General features: G+C 42.2%; 1 long non-coding RNA gene across 1 annotated transcript; it reads right to left on the bottom strand.

Annotated features, from left to right (window-relative positions):
* Positions 1-6015: 6015 nt before the first annotated feature.
* On the bottom strand, positions 6016-14922 carry LOC131105345 (uncharacterized). The gene is made up of 3 exons (XR_013627344.1): positions 14819-14922; positions 6236-6374; positions 6016-6167 (listed from the first exon to the last, which is right to left on the bottom strand). It is a non-coding gene; the product is annotated as an uncharacterized LOC131105345 (long non-coding RNA).
* Between the last annotated feature and the right edge of the window lie 4982 nt (positions 14923-19904).

Below are 19904 nucleotides of genomic sequence, written 5' to 3' on the forward strand. Positions count from 1 at the left end.
CCCTTTATTTTTTGTCTGGAACATTTCCCTTTTTTCACTAATTTTCCTGGAAATGTTTTTTTATCCAATTTTTCCAGATATCTGGAAAATTAATTTCCCTTTAATGTTCCCTTATTTTATAATGTAAAAATGAAAAAAAAGTATAATTAGATTGTGTACCTAATGAAGTGACTGGATATGTAATCAAAAAGGCCTCACTATGTGGCCGTAAACAGAACATACACACACATACATAGAAGTCCACACCTACCCTGGTGCTCATCCACCAGCAGGCTAGCTAATTAGCTAATGACCCGCTAATGGCATCAGCGGTCGCTGGCCCTTTAAGGCACAAAGACAGCCGCTTGGCGTCAGCAACTGTCATCAAAGTCTCACGTGGCATTGCACCTTCGCTCGTTTGCGAACCCTCCTGTCCTCCTATCTCAGAGAGAAAGAAGACATTTAAAAGGACGTCCGAGACACACACACACATGCACACACACACACACGCACACGCACACACTCCCCTTTATGAGATCTCCTCGCCTTCCCAATTAGGCCTCTAATTTGGCTAATGGAGCATTAATGGAGAAAGAGGCTGCTGAACACCCGAGCTCAGCACAATGTAGTCCCCCACGACACACACACACACACACACACAGCAAGCCACTCCGCCCCCAACCCCAATACAACAGACAGATTAGATTTCACTAACAATAGTATCAGAATGACCCTCTTAAAACGCATACTAAACACACACCTGAAGTCAAGGCCTAAATGAAATAAACAAACTGCAGGACAAATATGCTTCTAAAATACACAACGTAAAAAGATCATGCATGATGTCACACAAGACAAAACGAGAGCTCAGTTCAGCGAGCATTCAAGGCTGAACTTTATTTTCATTCTTCTTCGCTTCTTTAAAAGCAATATGACTCCAACATTTTCACTTATCTAACTTAAAGGGGACCTATAGCGCAAATGTTTCCACCCTTTGTATTGATTTGTGGACTCCTATAGAGCAGCTGCACATAACCAGCACAGAAAGCTTTCTAGATCTTCCAGAATCTCCACGTATTCCAGCTGCAATTCCTTGGATTTCCAAAACGGTTTGCTCTAATTTATTCCACCCACAATCCCAAGCACTCCTGAGGACTTCCGGACTACTGCCGAACCCCACTTTCTCATTTTGTCCATATAGGAGTTGATAATGAATGAATAAACTCTTTGGAGAGCTACTTGAAAAGTTGTTAGGAGCTCCTGGTAGCTCATGAGCTCCTCGTTGGAGGCTTCAGCAACAGTTTGAAGGATAGTCCAGCCATTGCTCCATGCTAACAAGGTGAAATTTTCAGCTAAGTGGGAGGAGGTGCCCGGGCAGGCCATATAAGGAGGTCCGGCTCACTGTGAAAACTCTCTGAAACTGAGGGTTCAGAGCCAACCCAAACTTCTTTCAAGGCTCACTTCCAAATGCGCAAGCCTCATTATCTTAAACCTTGGCATGATTTAACACAAGAATACAACATTCTAACTCCATTTATAGGTCAGAAAAGTGGAAAAACTATAATAGGTCCTCTTTAACAGACCCATTTTATGATTTCTAACCTTCATTATTGATGCTGCCTCACTTCTTTTTACACCTGTGTGACAGTAATGCCTGTACACATTAATCAAGCTGTTAGGATGGCCACAGCTTGACCCTGGAACAGATCATTTCTATGATTATTTTCATCTCCAAAAAATCATTATCATCATCATCATCATTAAAAGGTGTGTAGACAGCCTGGGAACTTTGGCAGTGTTGTTGAGAGGAGGATCAACACGGTGCCATCACACTTCTCCTTATCACACACACAGGACAAGATCATGTGACACACAAACATGTACACCTTTTATGTCATTATTTCATATCAAAAATATTCAAATAAATAAATTCACTCAATGCGTAAATTCTTTTATGTGTGGGCGCCATGAAGTCATCGGCCTGACTCAAGCGTGTCCTGTTGTTGTTGTTGATAAGGCTCCTCCCATGATGCTTTGCAGTTTCCATAGCATGACGGCGCTGTGGCGACAGACATATCTGAGGCTTTGACCCGTTTTAAGCCGGCCCTCACACACACACGCACACACATGAGCAGATAGTGCCTCCAGACCTTCGATAAGGGGACCCCCTTAAGAAGAAGCCTGAGAGGACGCTCCAGTCCTTCTAATCTACAGCCCGGCTCCATAAACACAACCGAGGCCTTACGGAGCCTGCCGACTGCTGATGATGTCATTGGAAGGCGGAGCCACCGCAAGAGCTGCTCGACTGACTCCAAGCAATGTTTGGCATGTGTGTGTTTGAGCTGCTTTATCATAAATGACATTTTTAAAAGACAACGTTGTTATTATTGTCTCGGGGAGCCCAGGCCTGTGGTTGGTCCACACCAAGCGTCAATTGATTGCAGGCCAACCCGGCCTGATAAGAGTCGGAGCCGGCCCAAAGCAGGCCAGCAGTCTGTTAGCATTCCTGACGTTTCTGCATATCCTGCTCTCACACACACAGACACGCACGCACACACCACACACACGCTTGGAAATGTTCTAGTCAAATATGGTCGCCCAGTCTAAGACCTTCATTACAATACTTGTCAAGTCACATTACCATAATACAGTGTTTCCCACAGGACTGATATCTATCTATGGCAATGGTGTGTTGTAGGGAAGGAAGGGTGCTACGCAATGACATCATTTTCTAATTTGCATGATAAGGCAAAACATGAAAAGCAAATCAAGTATGTTGTTAAATTCACAAACAAAGCAGAGTTGCCTATGAGAGAACCTGCTGCTGGCGGGTTTTCATGTCAGGCTCTAAGAGTCGCTTCACTAGATTTGTTGTTCGTAATTTTACTTAAAACCGATCCCTACTGCTCTGTCATCTTATTGTCTGGCAGACCAGGTTTTTACAAGTGACTATCTATTTTTGGCAATGCAAATTGATTTATTAAAAAATAATAATAATAATTAATACATGATTGCTGTTTGGTGGTTGACTATGGTCGACTAGTCAAAATATGCACATTCTGCATATTCTTGGACTAAATAAAGCATTTTCAACTATAAAAATGGCTACACAAACTAAAATACCAATACAATACAAGATATTCTACTGCTTATCCTCACAAGGGTCACAGGGATCTTCGGGCAAGAGACGGGGTACACCCTGGACTGGTCACCAGCCAATCACAGGACACATATAGACAAACAACCATTCACAGCATTAAAAGACAATTAATGGTAATATTCTACAATGGCCAATAGGTGTCAATTGTAACACATGCACCAGACTTGATCTTCAAAACAGGTTTTCACAGGTTTGAATAATCTTACAACAGGCACAATAATCATAATGACACAGGCTACTGGCTAACACAGGCAGAAGCTAATCCAGCTAAAACTTCACTCTGAACCCCCAACACCACTTCCTTCCACACGTTTGGAAGACATTCATGTATGTCTTAAAATGCTTATTTTTTCTTATTATATCTACTATATTGGGTAATACAAGTGTAAAGTTGACTATAGGGGTGTTATTTCATGTCTAGAGGGCTCTAATGTTTTGTTTTGTTTTTAAACACATGTAGAAGGTCGTACACAGGTTTTCTAGGCTCCAACTACAAAAATATGTATCCTACTTTGCAGAAATGCACTTAAAATGGGGTCTGGAACCAATTAACAACGATAAACGAGGGATTACTGTGTAAGTCGTTTCTATGGCGTCATATTGGCCCACTAATGTTACCTAATATGGTTCCAGGGTTGATTACTGTCCCTTTTAAAACCCAACAGGCACGATAAAGGCAATGCTATCACAAATAAGACACAGAAAATATGTCACAGCAATGTTAAACACTGATAACGTGACACACACACAGAGATACAGGCTGCTATGCCAAAAATGTAGGAATTAACTCTATAAAGTGCTGATGTTTTGCCAAAATTGTTGCATTGTGAGTAATCGCAAGTCTTTGTGCAGTTGAAAGTTTAGGGTATGATCATGTCGAAAAGAATTAAGACTACAATAAAGAACAAAATGCCTGCTGCAAAAATCTAATGTGCATTGGACAACAAATGCAGCTGTGACATTTTTTTGCTAAATGCTAGTGTGTTAGCTTATATGTCATACATTTACACTGAAACGTGATGGCCACAATGTTTAGCATGAAATCCATACAATGAATTCCTTCTGAAATACCTTTTTGTTCACCAGGTTTATGTCCTTGCAGTTTCATTGGTACTGTTTTGTTGCAGACATCTTTCATTGTTTCCCTGAGCACAGCAGTTTCCTCTCCCAGCAATGTGAGTGCGTTAGTCTGCTGCCCCCTGTTGGTGTGGAGGGTATATTAAGAAATACTGTACAGTTCATTCATTCATTCATTCATTTTCTACCGCTTATCCTCACGAGGGTCGCGGGGGTGCAGGAGCCTATCCCAGCTGTCTTCGGGCGAGAGGCGGGGTACACCCTGGACTGGTCGCCAGCCAATCACCGGGCACATATAGACAAACAACCATTCACAGCATTAAAAGACAATTAATGGTAATATTCTACAATGGCCATTAGGTGTCAATTGTAACACATGCACCAGACTTGGTCTTCAAAACAGGTTTTCACAATCTTACAACAGGCAACAACCATTCACACTCATACCTATGGACAATTTGGAGCTAAACCTAGCATGTTTTTGGAATGTGGGAGGAAACCGGAGTACCCGGAGAAAACCCACGCATGCACGGGGAGAACATGCAAACCCACACAGAGATGGCCGAGGGTGGAATTGAACCCTGGTCTCCTAGCTGTGAGGTCTGCGCGCTAACCACTCAACCACCATGACGCCCCTGTACAGTTCAAATTGATGCAATTACAATAGAGTGGATCGTCACTTATCAAAATTCAGCATACTGTAGTTTTTATGACGTGAGACAACACACCAACACACCATATATTACCATATGTACCTGTAATGTTGTAATATGATCAGACCATACCGGGATAGCAAACACTTAGAAGGTGAAATGGCAAACAGCGTGCAGCAGTGTAAGGAGCTTTGTGTACCAATTATCTGGATATATTTGAAATGATCAAAAAACATGCATCACAAAGATTTGACCAACCAGTCATTTGATCTCCAAAATGTCAGAATAGATGCTAGTAAAGGTTCCATCCTTTTTCATGAAATGGGAAGTCGGCGTCTACGCCTCCTTCAACAGGAAGTAGCAGCAACTTCACTTCAGTGCCAAGATGGATGACAATGTGCTGAGTGGAGGACAAAAGCACCTCCAGTGGGAACCCCATTTTCCCCCCATGGACGGCAGCATATACTGCTTCCTCTCTTCCTCTGGCACTTTCGCTCATTCATACGTCGGGAAGTGGGACATTTATTACTCTGCGCTTGTTTTACCTGTCACTTTTTTACAAGCCATTGAAGGGACGGCCATTTCCTGGCCCTCAACCTCGACCACCCACATTTGAACCTGGGGAGGGGGGGGGTTGTCTCAAGAAAATTGGCTGTTACTGTGTCCTAACCTGCGACAAAGGCCATGTTAGATAGCAGAGGTGGTCAGATTATGTAAACATCGCTATTACCATGGTAGTATACAGTACAGTATCAGATCCATACAGCTATGATGACAATTATGTTTTTTCAGTTGTTATACTTTGTTCAATTGTCTACAATGTATATCCTTGGACAACTATATTTTGACTGCACAGTGGCCTAGTGGTTAGCATGTTGGCCACATAGTCAGGAGACCTAGTCTGGAAGACCTGCGTTCAAATCTCTATGTGAAGTTTGCATGTTCTCCCCATGTTTGTTTTCCTTTCATTTTTGACTAAGTTCGGACCTCCCTGATCGAACAGCAGTTATGTTGCAATAACTTGGTGACAGCTAAAACATGAATGCACTAATAATTATCCAACATGGAAGTTCTCTGCATACGTTAAACACACCTGGTCTCTCTTTTAGTCAGCCTGCGTGTTCGTTTTCAAGTTGTCATGTGTGATTATGTGCAATTAAGACGTTTATTGTGCGAAGATAAAATGGTTGTCTCGGTAGGATTTGCGTGAATGTGTGCGAGTGCTCCCCGAGGTCGTCATCTCCCTCCGCTTGTCAGCCATCTTGGCTTTGATCTGCCAAGTTTTAGCTCCGTGCTTCCTGGCGGACGCAAAAGACAAGAGATGTTAAAAGACGAGCCATCATCTTCGCCATCATCCTCCTCTCACTTCAAAGTGTCTCTTGTGCGGTACACAAATTGTCCCATTTTGCGTGTCGTGGAGGCCGTCAGGCATTCAGCGCATGAGAACCACACAAGGGGAGATAAGCCCGGCTGTCATCTTGTACACGACGCACCTCTTTGCACACCTGACGCAGGAGACAGAGGAGGAGAAGCTTTGGAAGGATTTATGGTAGAATGGCGGCCCACTTTGCTTCCTAAGAGTGCCGCCTGGGGACAAAGAGCAAACATGCAAGAAGGAATCAGCAGAACAGAAGCAAAGTGCCAATCCTCTTCCAAACATTTTTATTACAATGACTCGAGATTCTTCTGACTTAATGGTATAAATACACTACATGTACGTACATAAGATATAATGCACTGAAATATAGCTAAATATTGCATATTGCGTGCAATTTCATACAAGGTGATTGGCTTTTTTATTTATAATGAAATTATGGCAAAGACAAATTTGAAATAAAGGTATTTATCCATTTTTCTATGCCGCTTATGGATCATGGGTATGCTGGAGCCTATCCCAGCTGTCGTCAGTTGAGAGGCGGGGTACACCCTGGACTGGTCGCCAGCCAATCACAGGGCACATTTAGTCAAACAACCTTTCACACCTTATGGATAATTTGGAGTCACCGATTAACCTAGCCTGTTTTTGGAGTACCTGGAGACGCACGCACAGGGAGAACATGCAACAAGCTGAGATTCGAACCCAAGTCCACAGCAGCTTGTTGCTGACAAAGAAGCTTGAATAAGATCTCCTTTTAACGATGTAAAGAACACGAGCAGACCGATATATGTGCCACTCAAGCCGCTCCACTTTCCCATCACTGTGTGGTACTGCCGACATGTTTACACGCTCTTAAGCCTGACTGTATTTATGACTCTACAAACAGGGCCTTCGATGCAACAATCAGCACTTTTTCACACACTCCTCCTCCATGCGGGAAGCTCACAGGTACTTCTGAAGAAATAAAACAGATCCGGTACTCGGAGTACACTTTAATCCTCAGGCATTCCGGCACCTCTGGAAGGGCAAGGCCGCCGCTACGCTGATGGGTCACATGACCTCACTTTTGGACGAGCAGAATAACAGAACAATTTTAACCACAAATTTTGGGAAATACACACTTCTCACAGAGAGAACTCAGAACTCTGGGAGTTCTAAATAGTGTCTCAAAGCATTGTTGTGCTTTAATGGGGGGGGGGGGGGGGGGTGTTATATGCCGAAAGAAGGCTGAGCGTCAAAAATGGGTGTTATGAAATTTTGCAGACTCACACTCATTGCAGTACAACTCCAGTGTCACCACATGCTAGCTCAGTTGCTAGATGTTGTTAAAATGTTATATTCTCATGTTCTCAACGCATCAGATAATGACTTTTGGCATGAAAGAAATTTTGGATAGCTCTGCACACTTGGTTTTACAGAATTTTTTCCAACACAGACTTCTACTGACGTGATACGGACTTCCTTATATTGGCTGCATATTACCTGCACTCAGTAGAGCGGACCAGAAGTCCTAGGGAACACTTGGGAGTATGACCAATCACAGCGGAGTGAGCGTACCTGGAGAATGACCGGGAGTGGAGTATATTAAACAGACCATTTGGGTCGCAGGAAGTCCATGAAACACTGCAGAAAGAGGTGCAGATTCTGGAAGATCTAGACAGCTTCCGAGGTTAGCTGCTCTATAAAAGTCGATACAGACTCTTTACGCTATTAACCGTGCTCCATGTCTTTTTACACTTTTATGTCCCTTATAAATATGTTAAAATCCATCCATCCTATCTATCCTCACTAGGGTTGCGGGAATGCTGGAGCTTATCCCAGCTGTACAATGTTAAAATGTGACATGCAATTAACTCTGCTTCACCTCTTTTTCCACTTGTGTGGCACTTAGGAACGTTACAAAATGCAAGTCAAGTGTTCAGGCTATAAGAAGTGGATGTGGACAGTTTGAGAAATGGCGACGTTTATAATCGACACAAAAACAAATGTAGCACTGAACAAGTGCTAGCAAAGGAGGCGATGGATCACCATACGGGGAGGTGCGGGGGGGGGGGGGCCGTAGGGTGTAATGAGGATGTTGGCGAGCTGGCTGGCTGATAAAGGTGAGCTCTGCAGGATTAACGTGTCCTGAGATAGTTCAGTGTCAGTCCAGACTGGCCGACACACTCTTAGCTAGAAGACTCTGGAAGACGTCAGCCAGCGTTCCCTCACACACACACACACACACATAACACACAACATAAAAATAACATCAACACAAACACAAACACTCTGGCCTGCCCAATATTCTTAGTCAACAATCAAAGAGATGATGTGGTCACATGACTATATATACAGGAAATGTTGTTGTACACTTCAGTCACATCGCTGAAAGAATACAGCATACTTGACATGTTAGCCTGCAGCAGTCGTGTAACACAGGCACACAAAAGTCGGACTATGCAGTGAGAGGATCCTTGAAAGAGATTTGCAGCTTAGACCATGTACACTTTTTAGACCACACTTCAGACCACCGGGTCTAGCTGTGTGGCCTACGCGCTAACCACTTTGGTCACCGTGCAGCCATTTTCCAAATAGTATGTACTAATGACTAAATACATAAGTAATAACTAATACAGTAAGTAAAATGTAAGTAATACATAATTTATAACTAAATACAAGTAAATTTACACATGTACTAATGAATAAATACATAAGTAATAACTAATACAGTAAGTAAAATGTAAGTAATACATAATTTATAACTAAATACAAGTAAATTTACACTGTATACAAACCAAGACAAACAGTACAGTGCAATAGCATTCACTGTGTGAACGGAACTGGAGGAGTCTGTCGGAGTTTGTGTATGATGGAGAGCAGTTTGTCCAGTGTCCTGTCTCCCACTGTTACCAACTTCATTGTTTTTCCATATCATCATAACATAACTGACAACATTTGCATTAGAAACCAGGGTAGATTTTCGTGAATAATTGGGGAAAATATGGGAAATTTTGGTCTTTCCACCATAATTTCCACCCAGCACATAATTTCGGTGAAAGCTATAATACAGTAATAATACGTGAGGTTTGGCCAGTATGCATCACAACTCCTCTTACATCTTTTGTTATCGGTTTGCCTAGCATAAGATCATACCACATACCAACGAGGTGTCCTATCACACCACCATATGCTGTGATATATAATTCAGCATTGTCATCCTCAACTCAATTTTCTTTGATATAATTAGATTTTGTTATGTTTTGTAGATTTTTACGGTACAAAAAAAATGGTGGTGATATCAGACAACCACACCAGTTAGCATCTCTGTTTGACACTCCAGGCTGCTGTCGGCTGACTGAGGTGACAGCTTCCTGGCGTGAGAGCGCTGATAGGACGCACTTTCCCACAACATTCCCACGTGTAGCATCTCCACGGACGAGAGACAGCCACCAGACAGCGAAGGCGCATGCTAGTCCGTGACACATTGTAAAATGCCTACTTCAATTTCAAAATACAATATACGTATACGACAGTTAAAATCTATGCGTATATGTCATGCTATGCATTTACTAAATATATTATATTTAGTAACCATTGTCCATTAACAATCACCTTCTTAATTAAGTTGGATTACAGTATGCCATAAATAACATGAAGCAGCTCCAGAACCAATGATAGAAATAGTTAAATATGTTTACTATAATTTTTCAAAATGTCAAATAAATAAATATATTGCGGCATTTGTATTTAATTTATTGACATTATTTTTTCTATTGTCTTAATATGACACAATAAGTCAACTGGTAACTGGAAAGGCAACAGAATAAACAGGATTTTATATAAAATATAGCATTCATATATTGTAGGAATATTACTTCCTATGTATTGTGTGGTGTTTTCTCATATTTCCACCTGTTTCATGATTTTGCCCCAAAGGCAAACGCAATTGACTTTTGTTACAAAAACTTGCCGTCAGCAGCATGTTCAATCTTGAGAATGATGTTCTATTTAGGGTTCTTTTGTGTGCGCAACGTGGCGTTTGTATCGCAGCGCGACGGCCCGACCTTTGAGTGGTTCTGGTTCTGGTGTTGAGCCCTGCTGAAAAGGCAACAGAGACGAGGCAATGAGCTAAGTGATGCTTCGCTCTTTGGTGCCTCGCGGCGACGCACACGCGCACACATGCACACAGTGATGGAAGTAAAAAGCAAAAACACACACAAACCAAGCCAACCAATCAGCACTCAGCCTCCCAGTCGACAGGCCGCTCTTTTGTCCATCATTCAACTTTAGACGAGAGCACAAACAAGTGAGGGTTGGGGAGTAGGGGGAGGGGGGATAAAAGCCCTCCCCCCTGCCCGCTGTAATCCAATTACAGGCCTGCAAATTTGATTGGCGCCCCAAGAGTGTGCCTTCAGCTGTCCATCATTAGCGACTGCAGTGTGGCAGTGAGGAGGAGGAGGCAGGGTGGGGGGAGAAGGGGGGGGGTTGGTGCTGTCAGTGTGTGTACGTGTGTGTGCGTGTGTGTGTGAGAGACATGGAGCAGGACTCTCACTTTATCTTTGATGGCTCAAAGACGACAAGTCCGTCTTCATGTGCTGTCTGCCGTGCACAGTTGTGTGTCTGGCGTGCACGTCCCATTAGGGGCCCGTCAGACGCAAATGAGCGTGCTTGAAGAATGTGTGCCTTCACCGTTCTCAGATTATCCAACATGTGGCCGTTTAAGAAAGTGAAAAACAATCAGTGAAGACACATCTATGAAGTAAAAACACGGATGTTTTCCATCACAGACCTTCTTGTCCACTCAGCACTTTTTTCCAATTGTTGCCATTGCCATTGCAGTATTGTACTGCTGGCACTCATTACGTTGTTTAATCTGTAATGGGGCACTTAGCAGCACACGCTCACAATGCTATCGTTCAACATTCTTTTTACCAATAAGTCAACAATATTTTTCTTAAATTGATTTCAATGACGATTCAAATGTAACCTGGATGCTCTTTGTTCATATTTAGCATTAGCTTCACTTTCCATCAGTCCAATCCAACTTGCCAATAGTACACTGTCCCCATGGGTGTGGGGTGTGACAAAAGAATATATACATTGAAACGACAAAACAACGACAGGATTTTAGAGAGCACATAATTTGCAGATTTGTTCTAAATCGTATTTCTAAAAATGTGATAAGACATCATAACATTTGCTGTACTATGCAATGATGCGACGTCATTGCAAGATGGTGCCACCATGTTTGTTCGACAGTCAAGACCTTAAGGCCTCAAAACTTGCAGTGAGGTAAACACAAGTTAGTGTATGATTGTGATCATTTTACTGAAATATGCGGTGATGAAACAGGCAAGTGGTGTGAGTTATGTAGATGCAGCTTGGAAAAAAACACTGACCCAGCATCCTATAGTGGCATACTACTGCTAGCTGCTTTAGAGGGAGATGTAGGCAACGCCACAATACACAGAAATGCTGTCGTAGCGCTAGCCTGAGGATCAGGTTAAAGGCTAGACCATGACTCCGATTCCATCTGTTCCATCAAACATCTTTATCATTATCATTTTTGAAATGTGTGGGGCACATTTAGGGCTTAAACCTTGATTGTGTTATTGTTGAACAATGGCAACTGAAGAAAGAAGGGATGTTTTCGAGATGAATTTAAGATAATAATTGTAAATGTTGATCTGAAATCAGAGGAAAACATCAATGTTGGGCTCGTATGAGGATTTGAAGGGGTAGGAGAGAACTGTGTGTCAAAATGAGACGTTTTTATGGCCGTCACAATTACTTGCCGTTTTTTGGCATTCTTTAAAATGGCAAACAAGCAGCAGAAAAGTACGTCAAATAAGTTGGTACTGCAGTAGCTGTATACAAAACAGGAGTCTGATGCCTCCCAGCAGGTGCAGCAGTTAATGGACTGTTGAGCTGCAACACATTCTGCACAGGAAGAAGAAAGGATGTACAGGAACCCTCCTGCTGCTGCTGCACACCCTTATGTTCTGCGTCTCTGCGGATGCCAGCAAGACGCCAAGCATATCAGCAGCAAGTCACGTATCAGCCCGGCAAAGAAATAAAAAAGTAAAAAAAACTTGCCAGGAAGTCCAGAAACATAACCGCCCCTGTACACCTTATCTTTTATTGGCTGGTACGCTCGCACTCTTATCATTTATTGGATGACTCCTCCGTCAAGCTTATCTTTATTGGCTGGCTCCTCCTGAGGACCAGGAGAAGGGGGGACTGAGGTTTTTTGGGGGGTACTGATAGCTCTATCACTAGCGTGGGAGAAAAACACAACTTTGTTTCCACCTTCTGGACAGAGAAGCATTTAGTCACTTCCTGTCTGGCAGCCAATTACATTGAGCCATACTGGTTTTACATTGAAGAAACTGTAAAAATGACCTTTTAATGAATAAGATAATGATATACACTATTTGTTTTGAATGACATCGCTGAAAGAGCGGGTGCAGCATGTGTGAGTTTAAAGTTGGTGAGCTGACCGCCAGTTGTCCTGAGGGAAGGGGCGCGAGTGCCTTATCGCTCTGAAAAGCTTTTAAAAGTAAAAAAAGAGAGAGAGGTTAATGTTGCAACAAGCAGAGCCCGATGGGTAAATAAGTTAACCACGCACCATGCCCGCCATTTATGAACCACTTCCTGTATTTTCGCCTTCCCTGGTTGTTAATAACCACTGTCATGATGTGACTGTGTGTCAACATATTTATCACTATATTGTAGTGTTATATGTAGTATACATTTTGGAGCATGTTTGTGACAATTTAAGGTTTGAAGCATATATACTACATCTTCTTATTCTATGAGTGAGGGCCAACAGGTAGCGCCAAATCTATTTGTGGCCACAAATGACCCCAAATTACTTCATATATGCCAAAACACTGACGATCCATGTGGTCCCCACATAAACAGGACTGTTTCGACATCATCATCTCAGCTGCTTGGCGGCATCTTGACACACGAAACATGCAAAAATACGGACGAGGCAAGGCCCTGTCAACACCATACCAGCCCCCCCCCAACTCCAGTATACAAACACACAGTGATTGTGGCCAGCCCCCCTCCCTGGGAACAGCAGGCCGTCACTGTTAGCATCCACTCACAGCAACCTGATAAGACAAGCGGAGCCAAAACAGCAATGATGCCACAGTAAAGCCTGCAGAATAGTTGCATTATGTTTTCATGTGGAAAGTTATTTTGACCCCCGGTGCCGCTCTTGACCTCCAACATGCAGACACCCCAAAGACCCGAACGCCGCTGATAAAAGAACACAGACTTGTTGCGTTCACTAATTGGGGGTCGCTAATGGGCTGAGGAGACACTACTAGTGTCTGGGAAACAGTTTATCGAAGGACTGATGGTAGACACACATACAAATGCATTACAATCATGCACAAAACACTGCAGCCAGAAAGCTGACTAGACGGAATGTGTGTTACCCTGGTATCAAGTCTGTTGTATTTAATGATAGAGAAACACAAAGTGAAATTGGAGAAAAATGTACTGAAAGAAAAAGAAAAAACTAAAAATATGTGTAAAAATATGAAATGATGCTGTATTCTGCAGACTCATGAACCGCTGCACAAAAACATGTGAAAGTTTATCAAAATAATACACCCGCTGCAATGATGGCAGCTCTAATATGTGGCATTACCGCTTTTCGGAAGTGTGTGGTGTTGCTGTCGCTTGGTTAACTCATTCGCTCCCAAAGACATATTAGGCATAATAGGCACAAAGAGGTAATGATGTGACTCTGCAATAGAAGAGAGCATGTTTGATGCAGTTTTAAGCCAAAAAAACGTCCACAAGGTGGCAGAAGTGCATTTTTTTTAAAGATCTGGATGCATCTTTCCCATAGAAATACATGCTCAGCAGCAACCAGGAAGTGAAAAGGCATCTGGTGTGCATACACAGTTCAGTTGCAAATGCGTCAACTTGCAAATACTGTAGTTCATGGTGTTATATTTGTAAATAAATTATGTTAATGTAAAACAGTTTATATTGTAGCACCATCTTTTAGACATTTTGGGCTAAATTTGTGTCAAAGAGAAAGTTACGCTTGAAATGTATTTTTCATGAAGCATTTTTTTTACCTATGTTCTAATGCTAACTACTAAAGAAGAGAAAAGGGTAGAAACAAACTTTTGTCTGATAAAAGAAGAGAGTCTAATCTTTCTGTTGGTATATACCATGTCGATATAGCCTTGAAAAATCAGTCAAAATCATCAAAAATGGCTGGGATGGGATGAGTGAATATGCAGGTCACATTATTTATGCTTATTATGAGTTTTTTTCTGAAGGTTCGGTGAGTCCCATCATGTGCATTCTTAGCTGACTATTTTAATATGTTTAGAAAGACCAGAAAAGAGAAAAACACTGGGGTTAATTTCTCACATAAGGATTGTGGATGATGGGCAACATTTTTTCAAAAGTGACATTTTCCTCTAAATCTGCAATCTAATAAGTTATTGTTTGGCGTGAGGCACCAGGGGTCAGGTTGTCTCTCTGGAGGTGAATCCTGGCAAATGTACAGCCCAACAACTTGTAGACACAGAGGATAAGTGTGTGTTTGTAAACCTCAGCGCAGCATAAATCTGTCTTTGAACGCAGCATCCATTATCCATCGTCCATCAGCGGCCACAGTAATCCTCTTGCTCCTCCCGCTGCTGCACAGTGGCTGCAAACAGAGAGGGAAGTCAGGGGTCAAAGGCCATAGAGAAACAGAAGTCCCTGAACATCTTTCTATCATCACGCCATCACTGGAAACCAGCTATCAACACTTGATTGAACTCAAACAGTTTAAATTATGCTGTTTTAAATTGCCCTTCGTGCAAAATTCTGAGAAATGGATGCTAGCTTTTCAGTGGAAAATAACACATCTTAAGAATAAGATTTACTGATCAATTTATCGATAATTATCCGAGGTCAGAGTCCAATGAAATGAAGAACCCATTCACCCCAACTTAGTGGTACGACATGAACTAAAAAGCCGCATTGTTTTATTTTCCTGCGCTTTAGGGGTAGGTTAGTTTTTGTTTTTGTGATTCATTCCTTCCAAATGGTTGAACAAAATACACATTTTTCCTATAAGGAATTACATTTGAGATACCCCACATTATTACCAAAAAATATATTTAATAGAGAATCATTATAGTGATATAAAATGCAAAATGATTCCAGTCAATAATTTGCTGACACAAGTAAGACAACGCTACAAATGGCGGTGTTGAAATCAATGGTGTGTTTTGAAACATGAATTTTATGTGCGGCATTGATTGTGATCGGACGAAGGAACATTGAAATCCACCAGACAACAAAGTGGACACCATTATTATTTGTGTCGGGAGTTGGGATGTGTGACATTGTGTGAGTGAGTGAGAAATCCACTCAGAGGTGTGACTGTGTACATTCCATATCTTTAGGTTTTTAGCAGCTAACATGCTTCCCTGAAGGTTTGCACATCAACTGCTTTGTGTTCTTGCACTATGCATGTACTCGACTGTGTGCTTGGCAGTCCCAGTGGACATGGGGAGAGATGTGGGTTTTTTTTCAGCCTTTTAGTATTGACTGAAACTTTGTTACTTTACACATGATCGTCATGATGACGACGACAACAGCCACACAAAACAACTAAACTTACAGGAGGCAGGAATATCATTGTTGTTCTCATGATGGTGCCAAATCATACACATTTTTTCATTTTTAAGGAAGTGCAAGTTGAACAGCATAGTAAATTAAATACTTCAATGATATAAGTAATAAATTCACCAATATGAAATCTAATTTCAAGGACTGCAGCTAACGATTGTTTTCTCAGTCGATTAATCTGAAGCTTCTTGTTACAATGAATGGAGTGATCAGTTACACGCTCCATGGACCACTTCAATATGACTCAAACACAAACTGTAAGTGGTTTGGTCCGCAACGTATCAGAAAATGAATATCTTGTAAGACACAAAGATAGCAGGTCTGCTTTCATGGAGGACTAAAAAAATTTAAAAATATTCACATTTGAGAGGCAGAACCACAAAATAATTACATTTTTTAAATTAAAAATAAAATGAAAAATGTACATTTATTATAAAAATTATGTATTTTTTGTTGATTTATCAATTCAACATAAAAAATATGCATTAAAATGGGCCTTCAAAGAACAATGAGTAAATACTCAGCATACACAGTATATAACAATATATAAATAGTGCATATGTGTGTGTTACTTTTTATCAGTTCTCTGCGGGTGTACCTAATAAACTGAACAGTGTATATTCACACACAGGACGAAGCAGTGTCCCTCGGGCCTGCACTGGTTCTTAGCGGCTGCTCAGTATTTATGTGGCACCTCTTCAGGGGTGCTAATGCTGCAAAGGGTAATGGATGGTTGGACAGCAGCGAGGGAGGCTTAGAGGAGGGGGGGTGAGGATGTTGTTAGTAGGGGAGGTGATTCCTTTCCCCGATCCCATTGTGCCGCTGCGCTGGATGAAAGCTCCCCGACCAGCCGTCGTCGCGGTAACTAATTTGCTGAGATTTTCTGCTCGACTGGAGGCACGAGGAAGAGGCCCACTAACCCCCCTCCCCCCAACCCCCCCCCACCACCACCATCACACACACACTCCCACCTTGACCATCAACTTCCCCTCAGCACTTTCACTTGGCATTAGATACTTACGGTATTTGCTTTTTTAGTTCTTTTTCAATCCTTAAAAATAATAATTTCATCTGTACTGCATGACAAAGGATACTGATTGTATTTTGTGGAATTTAGTTCAAGACTACAGTGTAGTATGTTACTGCAACCAGCAGAGGCGCTATTGATTCAGTTTGAATGAGTTTGCTATCTAAATGAATATTCTCAAATGTGACACTTACCTACAGTGTATCATATACAGTTAAATTTGGTTTTCGTATGCCCCAGTTGTCACATAAACTTTTTGTAGAAACTTTTTACAAAAATTTCAATTCTTGCCGGTAATAAACTAGTTTTCCCTAGGTTCCATACATTCATCATTCATAGTTATTTTGTATTGTTTTTTAGCATGTAAAAGTAATAATTCTCTAAATTTTTGGGTATGTGGAACAAATTGATGAGATTTACATTTTTACCTATGGGAAAAATGGCCTGATGTTCCATTGCATAATATATAGCAAAAAGTTATATTGAACATCCATAAGTCAAGTTCCCAGTTATAATTCCCTACGCCACCTTTTGTGTCGTGGCCACGTCGCAAAGATCAAGTTTCCCCTCCCTGCGGCCCCCCTGGAGGGTTCAGACGTGGTCACTGCCAAATGCCATAATCCTCTTCTTGAACTTTGACTCCAGACGGACTTTTAATGGGGTCAAATACTGGAAGCCGATCATATCACAGACAGAATGTGACGTAAGCGTGCAGCGACGGAAGAAAAACAGGATTTATTCTTTTAATTCTGATGCAAGTAGCAGGATGAAATTCACTGACGGGCATCAGCAGACAACTGTAATACATGACAAGTGTGAAAGGTGCTTGTTCATTGTGCGTGTGTATGTGTGCATATGTGGAATATGCTGGAACTAAGCACAGATTATTCGGGCCAATAACAACACTTCCAACAATGGACCTTTTCATGGGCCTGCTTGGCTCTGCTCCAGTTCTCTCAGTGTTGTTTTAGCCGCAATGCTAATCCCACTTCTAGCGAGGAACACAAGCCATGAGACTGCCAGATTACATCCGAGCAGTCCTTTCACGTCGCCACTTATTGGCTACTCCAGTCTATGAAGGACGTACAGTATATTTCTCAGAGTTCTTTGAGATATTGTTTTGGTGTCTGTTTTTATCGTAAATGTACGGAAATCCACTTTTTCCAATTTTAACTAACCTCGTATTTACCACTGCTGGAAGCCCATTCAGTTATTTGTGCTCATCCGCCCTCGATCATAAACACACTATGATGGGACTGTCTGTGAATGTAGGTTGTCCTTCCAGCTCCGTACATCAGATGGGATTGCTTCTAAACATCATCCGCACCTGGTCTACCAGAAGACAGAGCAGGAGGAACTTTGGTGCTATATTTTTAGAGAGTATTCCGACTAGACTGTTTATCAAATGGTTTTTCTGGTCATATTGGACACATGGAAACTTGATTTTTGGCTTCTGGTTGCCAGCATTTTTTATGTAAAAGCTTCACAACTTTGCTCCAAGCAGATCATCTCTCCGTGCTGAGGTGTGGAGTTCTAAAGTGGACGTCAAACGCCGATCAGGACATGGAGTCTAACACGGCAGGATGACTCCCTCTCAGTGTGGCCATATTTAGAGAAGTCACTCACAAAGAGAAAAGGGGCGGTGGGTGGGTGGGGTCAAAGTGCCATTCAGAATCACAACACAATTACAGCTCTGCTTGTTAAAGATGTGCAGCAGAAGGTAGCCGGAGGGGGGGGGGGTGCTACTCTTGAGCTTTTAGCACCACACGTCTTTTCCCTGCTGCTGCTGCTGTTGCTGCTGCTAAAACCTCACAGTTGTCACTGCCATGCTGCAAAAAGCGTTCGGGTGTCGTGCCCGTGTTATGAGCTTCTCGCATGTCTGACGCACTCGCAGTCTCAGGACGCACGCGAGTAGATGACAATCATTTGTTTCCGTCAGAGCTCCTCTATTATTTAAAGGCTGAAACATTGCATTGAAAGACCCAACACTTGTTTGACCACATCGCTGCCTGATATGTGACTTTCTACTCTGGAACCTCTAACATCCAACACCCCCGAGGTCGTACAATTTGGAATTTGACGAATTAAGTTTGGGGAAAATATGCTCCTAAAGTCACATATATGGAGGAAAAGCACGGCAAGTACATGAATGTTGCAGTTGATTAAGCACTATTCCAAATGTTACAACACCATTACTGACGTTACCAACACTGAAATTCAGCCCATTAATATAATCGGAGACTCTTTTTTTTGTCTTTATTACCTTTTTCTGACCTTAACACATCAACGGCAGTGCTCAGTTACAAAGTCTCCAATACCCACACAACACTTCTTCATCCTCCGCCAATCACATGTGAGGTGCATTTGTGGACATCGGGACTCCTGACTATCAACACAAAACACATGCATTATTATGTGGTGTTATGGTAAGGTTCCAACAGCAAATGCCAGATATCTTTTTCCTAGTAGCTATTTCCATTCATCAAGTGCACACTGGCCATGCTGCACACATACAGTATCACCCTCTAGAGTTGCCATCTTGGCTATGTGGCGGAAAAGGGGAGGGAAACCAAACTTAAACTGAACCTTGAAGGCCGCGGGTAAATGCAAGCAAGAAAAAGTACCAAAGGGAACGTGCAGAACTGAAACGGTTCAATACATCCATGTGGACCATTACACCCCCACCCTGCACACAGTGCACACCGGATACTTCAAGAAGTGCACTGACTGAAGTATTTCATTGACATACAATGATAGACTCGAACAAACTATGACTATGGCGTGACATCTTTTAACACTCGTATGACACTTCAGAATGCGCCATTTAATAAAGGTTTTATGATAGTGGGGCTGGGGGAGGGGCTGCAGTGGTCCTGCATTTGAACTTAACCCGACTGTGGCCCGCGACTGACGCAGCAATTAGCACCAGGGTTCAACATCAAAAGAGAGGGCGCAGTGTGAGGCTTCGTCTAATTAGTCATATGAACG

The sequence above is a fragment of the Doryrhamphus excisus genome, linkage group LG5 (assembly GCF_037039965.1).
Source record: "Doryrhamphus excisus strain RoL-2023G ecotype Guam linkage group LG5, RoL_Dexc_Guam_v1.1, whole genome shotgun sequence".
Taxonomy (NCBI): Eukaryota; Metazoa; Chordata; class Actinopteri; order Syngnathiformes; family Syngnathidae; genus Doryrhamphus; species Doryrhamphus excisus.